Consider the following 14,435-nt stretch of genomic DNA (forward strand, 5'->3'; position numbering starts at 1 on the left):
GCTGAAATTTCCAGCCTCTAATCATGGATTAATCTTTCTCTGACCAGCCCCCATCCAGGAACCTACCAAATTACCTCATTAGAAAAAAAAGATACTTCTATTACCTAGGAAATTCAAAGGGATTTAGGAGCTCTGAGTCAGGAACTAGAGTCAAAAAACAAGTATTGTTTATGTATATGTGTGCATGTGATCCTTGGGATTGAACTCAGGATGCTCTACCACTGAGCTATACTCTCAGCCTTTTTATTAAAAAAAAAAATTAAGACAGAATCTCACTAAGTTGCTGAGGCTGGTCTCCAATTTGTGATCCTTCTGAGTCACTGAGATTATAGGCATGTGCTACTGCACTCAGACTAAGACTAAAGATTAAACAAAATATTTTTTCAAGTCTCCAAAGGCATTAGGAGTTCTCTCTGGGAGCAAGTGTGTGTACATTCTTTCAAAAAACAGACAATAATGGCAGAATATGAAGAGTTATTACTTAATTAGAGGAAATTTTTTCTTGAAATGGATAGGGTGATGGTCATACAACATTGTGAATGTACTTAATACTACTGAACTGTGTGTTTAAAATGGTTAAATGGTAAATTTTGCAATATGCATATTTTATCATAATAAAAAAGTTTAATAAGAGGGTTCAAGTTTATCATTGAAACAGAGTTCTTGACTAGTAACTCTCAGCTGAAGTTCTGGAAGTTTGAAAAACCAAAATCTTCAAATAACAATAGATTAGGAGATCACCCTGGCTGACCCACAGAAATGGGTAACATATTTAAAAAAAATTTTTTTTTAGTTGTCAATGGAACTTTATTTTATTTATTTATATGTGGTGCTGAGAATCAAAACCCAGTGCTTCACACATGCTAGGCAAGTGCTCTACCACTGAGCCACAATCCCAGCCCCAGAAATGGCTTATATTTTAAAATTTTACACACTTTAATCATAACATCTTGAGTTTACCTGGAGAAAGCCTAATAATTCAGTGTTTCTAAGATCTGCAGTTAGATCTATCAAGATTCAAATCCTAGTACTTTGATCTTGGGTAATTTACTTGGGTTCTCTGTGCTCTAGGGTGCTATTATATAAAAAGGGATTGATAATATGGTCATTTTGTGGATTAAATGAGAGAATGCACAAGCTTAGAGCAATACTAGGTATAGAGAAGCACACACGCAGTATATACATATGATTAACATATATACAGGTATATATGTTAATCAATTTTTACACTGTGGTTTTACTACTATAGTAAACTTTGTGCTCAATTGGCATTTTGTTATCTTAGCTGCAACATTATATGCCTGATGATTTAATTTGTTAAAATTTTTGTCATTAACTATCCTACTGTAGATATATCAGAAAGTATAAGATAAAAATTACCTAGAATCACCATATCCATAGACTACCACTTTTAATATTGGGCTGTATACTATGTTTTGAACTTTAAAAATTATGAGTAAACAAACTATGAAATGAGAACCATACATATGCTTTTTTTTTTTTAACCGTTTCTATCAGAATGCAAACTCCATTATGGATAAATCTAACAATTTGCATACCATGGTAACCCTAATGCCTGGTTTAGTACATGGCTCATAGTAAATACTTAAAAGACAAGCAATAACAACTAAAAAGACAGTAGGAATGAATGACTTTTGTCAATAAATATGTATCCACAAAATCACTAATCATAACATTCTCCCATATGATTATGTCATAGTTTTCTCCAACCAAACCCAATCTTGGAAACTTGTTTGTTTTCAATTTGTCCCTATTTACTCTTTTTAAAAAATTTATCTCTTCTATGAATTTTTAAAAAAGTTTTTTAGTTATCAATGAATCTTTATTTTATTTGTTTATATGTGGTGCTGAGAATCGAACCCACTGCCTCAAGGCAAGCACTCTACCACTGAGCTACAACCCCAGCCCCTCTAGTCTTAAAGATGAAAACATTTTTAAATGTTTTTGAAACAGGCACAAAGAATAAGTAGCATGCATTATGGAACTCTATCACCCAGAATCAACAACTTTTAAAATTTTGAGTTTGATTCTGTTTTTCAAAAAAAGCAAGCATTGTAGATATAGTAGAAGTCCTAATCTTTTTCTCCTGTTCAATTTCCTCCTTCCTTCTATACAGGCAACAGCTGTCATGTTTGGTGTGTACTTAGTAGTCTGTGTCTATACTTACATACAAAGTATGTGATTGGTACAGGTTCTGTGGATTTTGCTTATTTATAAATATGGTATCATAGTGTGTGTGTGTGTGTGTGTGTGTGTGTGTGTGTGTGTATTTCTACAACTTGCTTTTTGGGGGGAGGTACCGGGGATTGAACTCAGGGGCACTCGACCACTGAGCCACATCTCCAGCCCTATTTTGTATTTTATTTAGAGACAGGGTCTCACTGAATTGCTTAGGGCCTAAGTTGCTGAGGCTGGTTTTGAACTCACTATCCTCCTGCCTCAGCCTCCCAAACCACTGGGATTACAAGCATTGCCCAGAAACTTTCTTTTCCTTAAAAAAAAAAAAAAAAAAGACATTGGTTTTAATTTCTGTCTACAATCATTTATCCTCTGACAAATATAGTTAGTCCCTTTTATTTCATAATATTCTTCCTTTGACTAAAGTCCCCCTCCCCCCAAGTAAGTTTATGCCTTTGAAGACAGCATAGGGGTAGGACCTAAAAACACACATGTAAATCTTCTGGCAGTCAGGCATGTGGCTTGAGGCTAGGTTGGAGAAAGTAAGGTGAGTGTAAGAGTGAAAAGATACACAGGTTAATGCAAGTGGGGCCCAGATTTTATAGAATATTGGAGACTTATTCTGCTCCCAATACTGTCCAAAATATCTGGATAACAAACAGGATAAGATTGAAAAACGAAACTGCATTCGAAGCTGCTTAACCATGTTTAATTATTGCAAAAAAGCAAAACAAAACAACACACACACACACACACACACACACAAAAAAAAACCACCAAAAACCAGAAATCAGGAGAGACATCTGAGAAGGTTCCTTGGAAGAGCAAGAATTTAAAGGATGAAGGAGGGGAAGCAAGTGGAACAGGGACTGAAGGCTGGTGAGGTGATTAAAATAGTCCTGAGATGGCAAGGGGTGCAGCTCAGTGCTTAAAAAGTCTATGATTTCACATGTGCAGCCCTGGATTCAATCCCAGCATCAAAAAGCAAAAACAAGCTGAGACTAAATGATCTTCAGTATTGTTTCTTCTGAAATTAAAACTTAAAATGTCACAAGTTAATTAATTAAAGAGGAAATTAGATTGAAGAAAAACTGCATTAGTCCTCACTGTCAATGTCACAGGCTATAGGTGGTAGGAAGTATGATGTTAAAAGGAGAGCCAAAAGTAGATTTAAAAATTTGGCATCCCTTCTATTATTTCTACTCTGCATCTTTGCACAATGCTTGCTTATGTCCTTGAGCCAAATCCTCAAATGCAAATATAATGGAGCGGCTGAAATACAAAAACCACTGTCTCACTTGTTGATACATACATTACTGTTGTGTTCTTTACAAGCAAAACATGTTTCATAAAATGTATATGGGGGAGATAGTTGATTAAATCCTACCTGGTTAACTTTTATATATGTTAGATAGCTTTTTTTTTTTGTTATTTGAGTCTTGTTCCCAATAGCTGTCCCTACTTTCAGTGACTGGCACCTCGTTGGCAACTTGCAGCTTCCTGGGGCCCGCTAACTTACTTTTTTCACCAAGAATGGTATGAGATGTTTAGGAAAACGTGGCTTTAACGACAGTTATCAACTTTGAATACAAGTAGTGGAGGGGTCAATACAAGTACAGTGGAGGGAGAATGACAAGAGCGCATCAGGGTCCAGCTGAGAGGCCGCGGGCAGGTGGCGTCGGTGGCGGAGGCCCGCAGCGGCTGCTGGGCCGGGCGGGACGGGGCGGAGCGGCCGGCTGCTGAGGAGCCAGGGCCGCAGGCGCCCCGCCCGGGCTGGTATGCGGCCGAGAGTGACGCGGGAGGCGGGGTCACGTGACGCCCGTGGAATGCCAACAATGTAGCGAATGTCCCACTTGGGTCTGCGCTTTGGAACCGCGGCGTGAGTGCCCCGGGAAGATGGAGCAGCCGCCGCCCGAGCTACCGCCGCCGCCCGGGGCTCCCCCGTCCCTGCGGAGCCAACAGCAGCTCCAGCCACCGGCGCCTGGTCTCCCGGCGCTCGAGGCCCAGGAGCCGCGGGCCAGGACGCCCCCGAGGGTGTAGACCGCGCCCCAGGAGGTGAGGGGGCCGGGGCCGGGACCGGGAGGCGTGGGGCAGCGGGCGGCGGCCGGGCGGACGAAACTTTCCGGGGACCGGCAGGCTCTAGGCGCCCACCCTCGGGCCGCTGCAGACCGCGGTTCAGGGAAGGACTCCCCTGCTCGGCGGGGCGGCCGGGCGGAGGAGCAGGGAGCGGGCGGCCAAGGAAGTTTGTCCAGACGGGAGCTGCGCCCTGCCCCCACGGCCCCGGCTCGGCTCGGCCCGGCCCAGGGGCCGCCTCCGCCCTGCCGCGGGTTGTCGCGGGCAGTGGGGATCCTGCCGGGCTAGTTCCTAGGAGCCGGAGAAGTTGGGACCGAACGCCGGACCCGCGGAGAGCGCGTCGGGCGGGGGCCGGCGGGGCTGCACCGCTTTGTTGTGCAGCGGCTGGGCTCCAGGCTCCTGGCTGGGCAGGGGCGGCCGCGGGCCGGGGCGGCGTCTGTGACGCTCTGGGCTACCCGAGAGGCAGTAGGCGCAGGGCACGTCTCCACCTCCACCGTCCGGTGGGATGGCGGCTCGGCTTTTACCCAAATGCCCGGTCCGGCGCCCATGGCAGCACCAAGACCGCGCGTCTGGCTGCGCCTCGGTCCCACAGAGCTGGGGCGGTCCCCTCTGGCCGTGCCGCCGTATCGGGGGCCAACCAGTTCCGCACCCGTCCACCGCGGGCGCGCGCCTTCTCCCCTGGGTGCTCTCTCCCCGCCCAGTCCACTCCCCACTCGCCCACGGGCACGCTGTCGTCGGGATCCCTGCAAGCTGCTCCCGCTCCTGCCCTCTCCAGCTTCTCTGTGCCTCCATCGGGTGCCCTACTGGCCGCGCCGTCCACCTCGCGGGCCCATAAGTCCCGCCGAGGCTGCGCCGTTGTTACCCGGACGAGCTGTGCTCCGGCTCCCCGGACCCGCACAGACCACGGGGTGAGCCGGCGGGGAGCCAGGCCCTGCCGGGCGTCCGCTCGCGCGACCCTTGCAAGTTTCCCTGGTCTTGGCGGGACTCTGCCAGAGCTGCAGGAGCGCTTGCTTTCGTGGCTGTGAGAGCGGGGCCGTTGCATAACACGCCTTTCCTGCGTCCTAGTTCAGCTGACTTTTCTGGGACTTGTCTTTCACTTCTGATGCAACCTCACCTGCAGTTAGTTTCTCCTGCCGGCCTCCGGACATGCGGGTCTTGACGGAATCCGCCTCTGGCCGGTAGCTTCTCCTGCAGCCTACCTAACTCAGGCACCCAGGAGGATCTTCTTTGGGGATGAAGTCCGGCAGGGCGGCCGGCCTAGAGCAAATCTTTGGTTTGTGGAGCCCAAGGCTCCACTGCCAGGGATGGTAGTAGCACTCCAAAAAGGCCAGGGTCCTGGGTGCTGGTCAGCGTGTTCTGAGGTCCTCCGATGAAAGTACAAGCATCACTGTGATTTCTAGATTTTTTTATTGGTGAGAAGTTTTCACATTTTCATCTTTCTCTATCATGGACTTTAGTGCCCCTTAATGTAATAATGTAGGCTTTAAAATTCTAGCCTTACTGTTAGCTTGAGAGTATTACATTGGCAGGTAAAAAATTCAAATTCATAGCCCAACAGCTCTCTTCACAAACAATTCAGCAAATATGTACATTTTTAAAGGAAAGTTTGCCCGCATTTATTTAAAAAAACCCCAAAACTTAAATTTACTGAAATTTAGGTGGAAGACCGCAAAAATGTGTGTGATCCTACACAGGTGTTCTGCTTAAAATTTTACCCTAGCAGATTTGGGGCCTTTTGGTAATCATGGAAAAAGCAACGAGTGGCTGTTTATTAGGAAATTTGTATGAAAAGATCTTGTTCCATATTTTAGTTTAATACCAGCTTAAATTTGAATGATACCCACCATTTTTGAGTGCTAAATCAAGAGACAGCTGCTTTTTGTTTTTTTCTTTAGCAACTGTTGTAATAAGGTAGTAACAAAAATATTCCAATGTAAGAATGCAGAGACTGTTCAGAAAGACTGTTTTAACTGTAATAAACAAGGCATTCTGTTATTCAGCCTCTCAAAAATTTTGTCTCATTAAGTAAGTGTAGAAAATACTGCCGAATGAATCTACCAGCATTCCTTTGAGCTTAATAAATTTCAAAATATCAAGCAATTTAAAATGGTATCTGAACAGAGGCTATCATGCAAAAAATATTAAGACAAATTACTAGAATCATGTGTAGAACTGGAAGTGATTTTTCTAGCTTCTGGATCTAGTTTGAAATAGTTTGATAAATGTAAATTGGAACTGTACATATTTTTTTCCTTAGCAAATCATCTAGTTGTTGGGAGGGATTTTCCTTTGGTGGGAGGGGAATGCTTTTACAATATGATGCCTTGTTATTTTAAATGCTATGTTGTAAATAGCCAGCCCTGGGCTCCTAAAACCCATAGGAGGGTGGAATGGGGGCTGAAGCTGATCAATTCATTCTAAACACATAGGAAGGATTTGGAGTGGGGGGTGGTGTTCTATTGAAAAAACCAGATCAATACAACTTTTGAAAAGCTGCTTTTGTATTCATTTCATGGTTTTAATAACCTGAAACTTGTAAGCAATATTCCTTACTGGCCTTTTAAAAATAGGGAACTTGAAGAAATGCAAAAAATAATCAATGCATTTTTGTCTTAACTGAAAATTTGTTCTAAAAAGGGTAAAAATCCTGACTCACAGAATGAAAGAATCGGGCCTGAGACCCTGTCTTCTAAATAAAATATTATAAAGGACTGGGGATGTGGCTGAGTGGTTAAGCACCCCTTGGTTCAATCCCCAGTACAAAAAAAAAAAAAAAAAAAAAGCCTATTGCCTAGTAATTTCTCTGGACAGACTATGCCTCCAAATTGCACAAGTCCTGGGCATTGATCCCATTGTATGCTAGGTCGATGCCCCCCTCTATGAAGGGCTCCTGTAGTTTGAAGGCAGTCCCCCCTTTTTCCTGTACTTTTAAGGCCAATGTTATTTGATTTATTGCTTCAATTAGAAACTATCAATAAAACAAAAATAATGTTGTAAATAAAAATAATTGGTGGTGATGCTAAAATTAGGGTAGAAGTTTGGCATTGCTTAATGTTTGCCCTTCACTGCAAAGACTTTATGTTGGTTATGGTCTAATTGTGACAAGTGGTTTCTTTTAAGTTAAATAGTTTTTGTTGTTGTGCCAGTATTTGACATTAATAGGATTTTTTTTTCTGGTGAATGAATGGAAAATCTTGTATTTCGTAGCATTGATTTGTATTTGTTGTTCACACTGATTGTTACCATATTGTGGCAGATCCTATAGGACCTAAATCAGGATGGTAAGGTCTTAAAAGAGTTGAGTGTAAGTTGGATTTTGAATGGAGCAGGTCTCAGTTTGGAATAGCAAGCTTTGTTGCCCTCAGGCAGTTATCTTGAGTGGGAATGCTAAGGGCCAGCATTTTCCATTACTAATGAACTCCATCTTACCTCCTAAGTCTCACTCCTGTTTTTTTCATTAAATATCCCTAGACAGCACTTGCCCCCACCCCAACAATTGTCTGCCCGTTCATTTTTCTTTTGTATGTTTGAGCCTTTTTACAGGAAGTTCCAGACTCCAAGAATAGCTTCACACTTCCTCCATCAAATCATAGCCCTTCAGCCTTTCCAATTTTGGTGCAACATCCTTTCTCTAAAAGGCTTTCTCCAAATAATCTCAATACCTTCCTGAACAGGGCTCCTCCAGAGAAGGAACAGTGCTCCTCCATAATCATGTGTGAATGGGGTTCTTGGGCAGTCACAGTATTTATATCTGTCCATGGCAGCAATTTTCAAACTAGGGAGTTGGAGCATTTCTGAAACTTGGAGGGGTGGAGCAGAGAGGGCAGGGCTTTCTCAAAGATAGAGAACCTGCTGGGATGGCCTTGACTCTAAGGAGACCCATCCTGTTCACTTACTTGCTTGCTGTTAAGAATGCTGCAAAGAACTAATAATAAATTTATCTTCAACCTGGTCACTCACTTGAGATATCTTGAGTACAAAGGTCTCCAGCTCCATTTATTTAAAATGCCATTGATTTTTGCATTTGTACCATATACAAAGGTGTCTAACAGAGAATATGGTGATCCCCCTCCCCCGCCAAGACTTAAGCTTATTTAGAGGCAAATCCCGGTTTTCCCTGTGAAAGCTCATCATGTCCTCCAACACTGCTAACCTCCCCCTTCCCCCAGGCTTTGTGATGACACTATTTATGGGAGAGTGGGAATTCTAGAGGGTTCTCCTAAATCCCCAGAGGAATGCAGTCACTGCTTTCCTCAAAGACCCTCATTATTCGGGGTAGCCCTTAGCCTGTGGCTTCCTGGCCTGGACCAAGCTAGAGTGGGACATCCGTATGGTGGTTTATGATTCTGACATTTAGCATCTGGCTTGAGGCCTGGCCCATCTGCCTGATTTAGTTTCAGCTTTGCTAGTTAATTATAGTAGGGATATGATTTAAATAATAACTTGAATTTTAGGTCCAAGAAATACTTTTAAAAAAAATGCTGATGTGTGTCATTAGCATGGGTCCCCCAGGACATGGGTTAGCTTGGTTCCCTGGTTGGTGCTTGATGTGTGTTTGGCTCATGAGGATTTGAAGCACTAAGAGAATTAGAATAAAAATTCTTGAACATCTGATAGCATTTTTCAGGATTGGATTGAGGATTGGAAATGGGTTTGGTAGGACCAAATTAAAGGGATGCTTAAAATATTGCTCTCACATTGTTTACATAAGCCACCTATGCTAAGCTAGTCAGCTCCAGATTTGACAATGAGGTGTTTTTGTTTTATAAGTTTTTACAGCTTTAAAAATCCAAAGTCTTTTAGGTTCTTTTAAATAGTTTTTAAATCAATTGATGATGCTAAAGAAATTTCAAAAATTAGACTTACTTTGGTTAATATCCCCATTTTTGAAAGTCCACATTCCTGAGAGTCATATTTATAAAATTCTTGATGAAAGAAAATTTCCAGTAGGTCAAATCTTAGTAAAATGGTAAAGGAATATGTTACGGTCCTCATCTCCAGCCAGCAGTCTTAATTTGACTGATGAGTATTTTCGTGAAAAGTTCTTTTAGAAGTTCATAATTTGGCCAGGAAATCAGATGCCTTCAAACTAAAGTTTAAAACACAAGTTCTCAAGCTGAGAAAGTATTTTCACCATTTATGAAACTGAAAGGAAGTTTTATGCTTTCTAGATTATTTTGGTAAGAACAGTTTATCATAGCCTTTTAAAATACTCTCTTAAGAAAACAGGAACAAATCCTGGGGTGTTCCTAGAACTGGTCTTGGGGTTCCCAGAAGGCCATGGTAGGAGTTGGAAAGAAAATCAGAACAGGGAATGGTGTCCTCCTCCCTGCACAGTGAAGAAAACCAGGTGGTAGGTTTATGGGGTGTCATTGACTAATCCTCTCAACCTTTCTGTATGTTTGAAATTTTTCATAAGAATGTTGGGGGAAGGGAGGAAAGAAAGAAAAACCATGACTCCTGACCCCAATGCTGTATAAGGGCATAGCACCTGGTATTTCTAGCTCATGCATAAATACAGACACCAGCACAGGGCTCTCCTGCCTTGGGTTTTATGATCAGAATGTTTGCAGGCACGTGGGTACTCCAGGAGCATGGATTTGGTAGAGGATAACAGTAGAGTTGGGGTGCAATGTATAGCACCCCAGAGTTCAGATGTTACTTTGGGTAGGGACTTTGCCAGTCTTTTTATTTGTGAAGCTGAGTAGAAAGGGAACCATTACTCAAACATGAGTTAGCTAAACATGAATAGTTAGGTAACTTCTTTTTTCCATTTTTACTTAAATGGAGCTGTACATTCTTTAATCATTCATTAATCATTCATAGGTATGCAATTTAGTCTAGTGGCATTAGACATTCATGTCATTGCTGTAGATATTACCTTTGTCTATCCCTAAAACTTTTTCATCAACCCATTAATTCCTATTCCCCTCTCTCCTGGTAACTGCTATTCTCCTGTCTCTGAATCAGCTTACTCTTGGTAACGCACATTAAGTAGTCTCACATAATACTTGTCATTGTGGCTGTTTCTCCACTTAGCACCAGGTCCTTGAAGTCCATCCACGTTGTAACGGATGAAAGAGCTTCTTTTTGATGGCTAGATAATATGCCATGGTCATGTGACTTTTTATAACAGTTCTGTGTGTCCTTTCCTCCTGCTCATTTCATTTAGACCAGATAAACCTCAGAGAAAGAGCTCCTCTATTGAAGCATGACACTGTGTTTCACACTCTCCTGTAGCACCTCCTTGGACTGCAGAGGGCAGGCTGCAGCCCCAGTGTGGTCATGTGTCTGCCGTTCAGCAGATGCATGGCAGGCCTGTGTGCTCTATGCCAGGCAGCAGATGGGTCACCAAACAGAGTGCTCCTGCTCTCTCCATCTTACAGCTCAAGTCAGTCAAGAGGAATTGTGCCCATCAGCCTTATTTGCAGTGACTGTGCTGTTTTAGAAAGGACTGAGTGAACAGCAGATCTCTTAGGACAGGTGGTCAAGAGTGTTCTACAGCAAGAGTTTTAAGCTGAGAATCTAGGAGTAGGAGTGTATCAGGTTAATAATGTGGTGGGGTTATTTATACCTAGCAGAGAGAAGGGTCCTGCTGAGTTCCTGAGGTAAGGAAGGACCTGGTCCTTTGAACTTGCACAGCACAGTTACAGAATCACACCAGACCTGGTGATGGGCCACTGTCAGTTCCTTAGGTTCAGATACTGCTCAGACCTGAGCAACTTGGCACCTGACTGCACATATATGTTTTAGTCAGCCTAACAACTGGAGCCCAATCCTCTTCTCTGTGCTTTTCTCTCTTTAAAGTACAAAGGGAGCAACTTTAACTTTCTCAGCAGTATTCTCAAATACTGATTTAAAGAGGAGTCACTTGGGGTGAGCATGAAATTCCTGTTTCTGCATTCAGTTTGGTACCTTTTCCATTAAGCCCATCTTAATTTTGCCCTGGCCTTATCTCCTGACCTTCTCTCTAGCCTTTTTGCCTAACCCAATCTGAACCTTTAATTTAATTAGCATGTTAACTTTGCATTACTGTAACCAAATATCTGAGGGTAATTGGCTTAGAGAACAGTTTTATTTCAGCTCACTGTTTTGGAGATCTTAGTTGATGGTTGGTTAGCTCCATTGCTTTTGGGCCTATGGCAAGGTAGCATATCATGGCAAGAGTGCTTTGCAGAAGGAGCTCTTCATCTTATGGTATCCAGGAAGCAAAGAGAAAGAGGAAGAGTCTGAGATCCTACTATCCCCTTCAAGGATACACCCCCAATGACCTAAGACCTCCCACTGGAACCCACCTCTTCAATGATCCTCCATCTCCCAGTAGCACCAAGCTCAGTACCAAACCTTTAACACATGGCCTTCACAGGACATTCTAGATCCAAACTGTAGCAATTAGTAATGCTCATAATTGGCCATCTATCATGCATTACAGAACTAGAGTGAGTTCATAGGCAGCACCAGGTGTGACCCTCAGGGCAGCTCTGTCAGACAAAGCGAGGTTTTAGACCAAGCAGGAAGCTAAAACTTACGAGAACAGGCAGCACATCCAGGCCATCTAGAGCCCAGTGCACGAGCTGGGGACCGGCCCAGGCCTCCCACCTTTAACTGCTGCTTTTTGGTACTAAACACCCATCCTCTTAACAAGCCTCCCCAACCCTGTCCTCACCTTTGGAGATGGCCCCTTCTCCAAAGCAGAAACTGCTCTCCTGGTGGTCCCCACTGTCCACATGGCTCAGAGAAGGGCACCACCATTGACTGTTTTCCAAACCTGAAACCCCTTCTCCACCTTTCAAATCAGTCCTGTCCGTGATCGTCACCAACTCCGATGGGTTCTGCCCCTTGCTCTTGAATGCAGTCACTACTTTCTATCTTCCAGTCGGTCTGTTTCAGGTATCTATAATTTCTTTAGGCAAACTGGTTGTCACACATATTTTACTGTATTTTAGTAACTGATTTTCTTATCTGCCTCCCCATCTTGAAGTACAAACACCTTGAAATCAGAGGTTGGTCATTCTTTTCCCCATGCCCAGGACCTTCTAAGAGGGCCGTCTTGTATGAGTGCAGTTTGTGCATTGCTCAAGGGCCCTATTTGCATCTATTTGTCGGCATATTCGGTTTACGTGGAGAGCTCCCCAGGCAAGAGTTGTTTGTGTTGTACAGTCATAGAGAAACATGCAGGTTTATGTGAGAAGGGGCGCCTTTTCTCATCTCACAAATGTGCCAAACCAGCCACCATGCGCTCTGCCAGTAACTATACAGAAAATATTTGACACGGTGGGGAAGCAAAGTCTTGGAAGAGACAGTCAATTCTCAGTACCTCACAGCTCAGGGCCTCACACCATGGCAGCCTTAAAGGTGTCAGGCACCATGTGTAACAGTCCCAGAATGGAAACACCTCCGTGTTCACCAGGAGCAGAACATACCGATAGGTGATGGTAGATTCCTACCTGGAATAGTACTCAGCGATGAAGTATGACAGCTGCTGCTATACTTTATGGGTACGAGTAAGCAAACAAAATGTATGAAATGAAATTTAATTCCATGGATATAAAGTACAAAACTCGTCAAAGGAGTCCTTGGTGTTAGAAGTCACTAAGGTGGTTTCCCTTAAGGTGTGGGTCTGGGAGGGGCTGTGAGCTTCTGCAATTATAACAATGAATGATAAACCTCTTGCCGCAGTTGCTGTTTTATTTCATAAGAGTGTGATCTCTTAGTGGATCTATGTCCTGATGATTTATGTATTTTAAAACATAGGTGTTAAACTTAAGTAAAATATTGTCCCCACTTTTACCTCTCCCTGCCCAAACCTCTCTGCTCCTCTCAGCTTTCAGCGGCTTCCCTTTTTTAGAGCAAATTCCAGAGAGAGCTTAGGAACCTCAGAATCCACAAGGCCTCCTTCAACTGCTCCTGAGTCCTCTCCCTCTGCTGATATGACTGAGCAGAGGACATTCCTCCTCCTGGATTTTAATGTGGAACTTTCTCATTGCTCTTTTTCTCCATTGTGAACTGTCTCCTGTGGCTCTTGCTGTTTCGTAGCTGAATGATAAGCAGCTTGCTCTTCTCTGCAATCTGCTGGTATCACTTGGGAGTAAAATGTCACTCCCATAAGGAACACCTGCTGATGGCTCCATCTTATCAGTGAGCAGACAGGCCACTGACTAGGTAAATGTCCTGGATGCTCATGGCTCCCCCACCTGTGCCCCTCTGGCCATGGTGTGATGAGATCCTGGAGCCCCCACTCCCTCCCTGGGGTTGCTGCTGCACATCCTAGCATCTGTTCTCTGCCTGGAGTCCACCATCCAGTCAGGTTCTAGACTCAACTCTTTGAAGGACAGTTCTGGCCAGGTCCCTCCAAAGCTTAACCACAGACAGTGGCTCCCCAGCTTCTGCTCTGAGTCCCCATCTTGACATGCCATGAAGACCTTTCCAGACCGAGCCCCTGCACATCTCTGTGGTTTCAGCCCAGGAGAGCCCCTTCCTCACGGAGCTGAGTGTGGGCAGGAGTCTGTAGGCATCACAGTCCTCTCTTCTTTGTGTCTGCCTTACCCTGCAGCTGGAGTTCCATTCTTCTCAGTGCTTAGATTCGGTTATCTCTATTTTACAGCTTCTTCTGACTTTCTCCTTCACTCTTCCTTCCTTTATATGCTTTCCCCCTTCATTTTGGGCATCTTTTTTAAAACTTCATTTGTTTACCTGCCTCACCTTCACCTCTCAAGTGTAAAATTTACAGAAAATGAGATTGTTTACTTATTTTGTTGGTGCCTGGCACTTAGTAGGCATTTAATACACATTTGCAAGGGGGATGGGGGTGGGGATGGGGGTGGGGTAGAGGAGTGGGGGGGGGATTAAGACATTTTGACTAGGAGGACACCCTTCCTGCGTATGTCAGGCCCTTCCCTTGCACTAGTGTTGTCATGAAGGGAGCTCGGCTTCCTGATGAAAGATTGGAAACCAAGTGATTAGTGTGAATTCCTGCTGGAAAAGAAATAACTCTTCTGCGTATTCCCAGGCATCCGAGTCACTGCTAGGATCCTCCCTATGCGCTTGGCAGGCTCTTGAGAATCCCTCCGTTTTTGTTGGAATGTGAGCTTATGGTTTTGGAAAGTTAGGTCTTTCTAAACAGATGCTCAGACCACGAAGTCACTGGAAATGAACGTGGTTGC

General features: G+C 43.9%; 1 protein-coding gene across 1 annotated transcript in view; it reads left to right on the forward strand.

The window, feature by feature from the left end:
• Positions 1-3,805: 3,805 nt before the first annotated feature.
• Positions 3,806-14,435, forward strand: part of LATS2 (large tumor suppressor kinase 2) — a 74,650-nt gene continuing 64,020 nt past the window's right edge. The window contains exon 1 of the mRNA XM_081286709.1: positions 3,806-4,254. The gene's annotated coding sequence lies outside the window, so the exon portion shown is untranslated. The remainder of the gene's footprint in view (positions 4,255-14,435) is intronic.

The sequence above is a fragment of the Spermophilus citellus genome, assembly GCF_964194105.1.
Source record: "Spermophilus citellus genome assembly, chromosome: 1".
Lineage (NCBI taxonomy): Eukaryota > Metazoa > Chordata > Mammalia > Rodentia > Sciuridae > Spermophilus > Spermophilus citellus.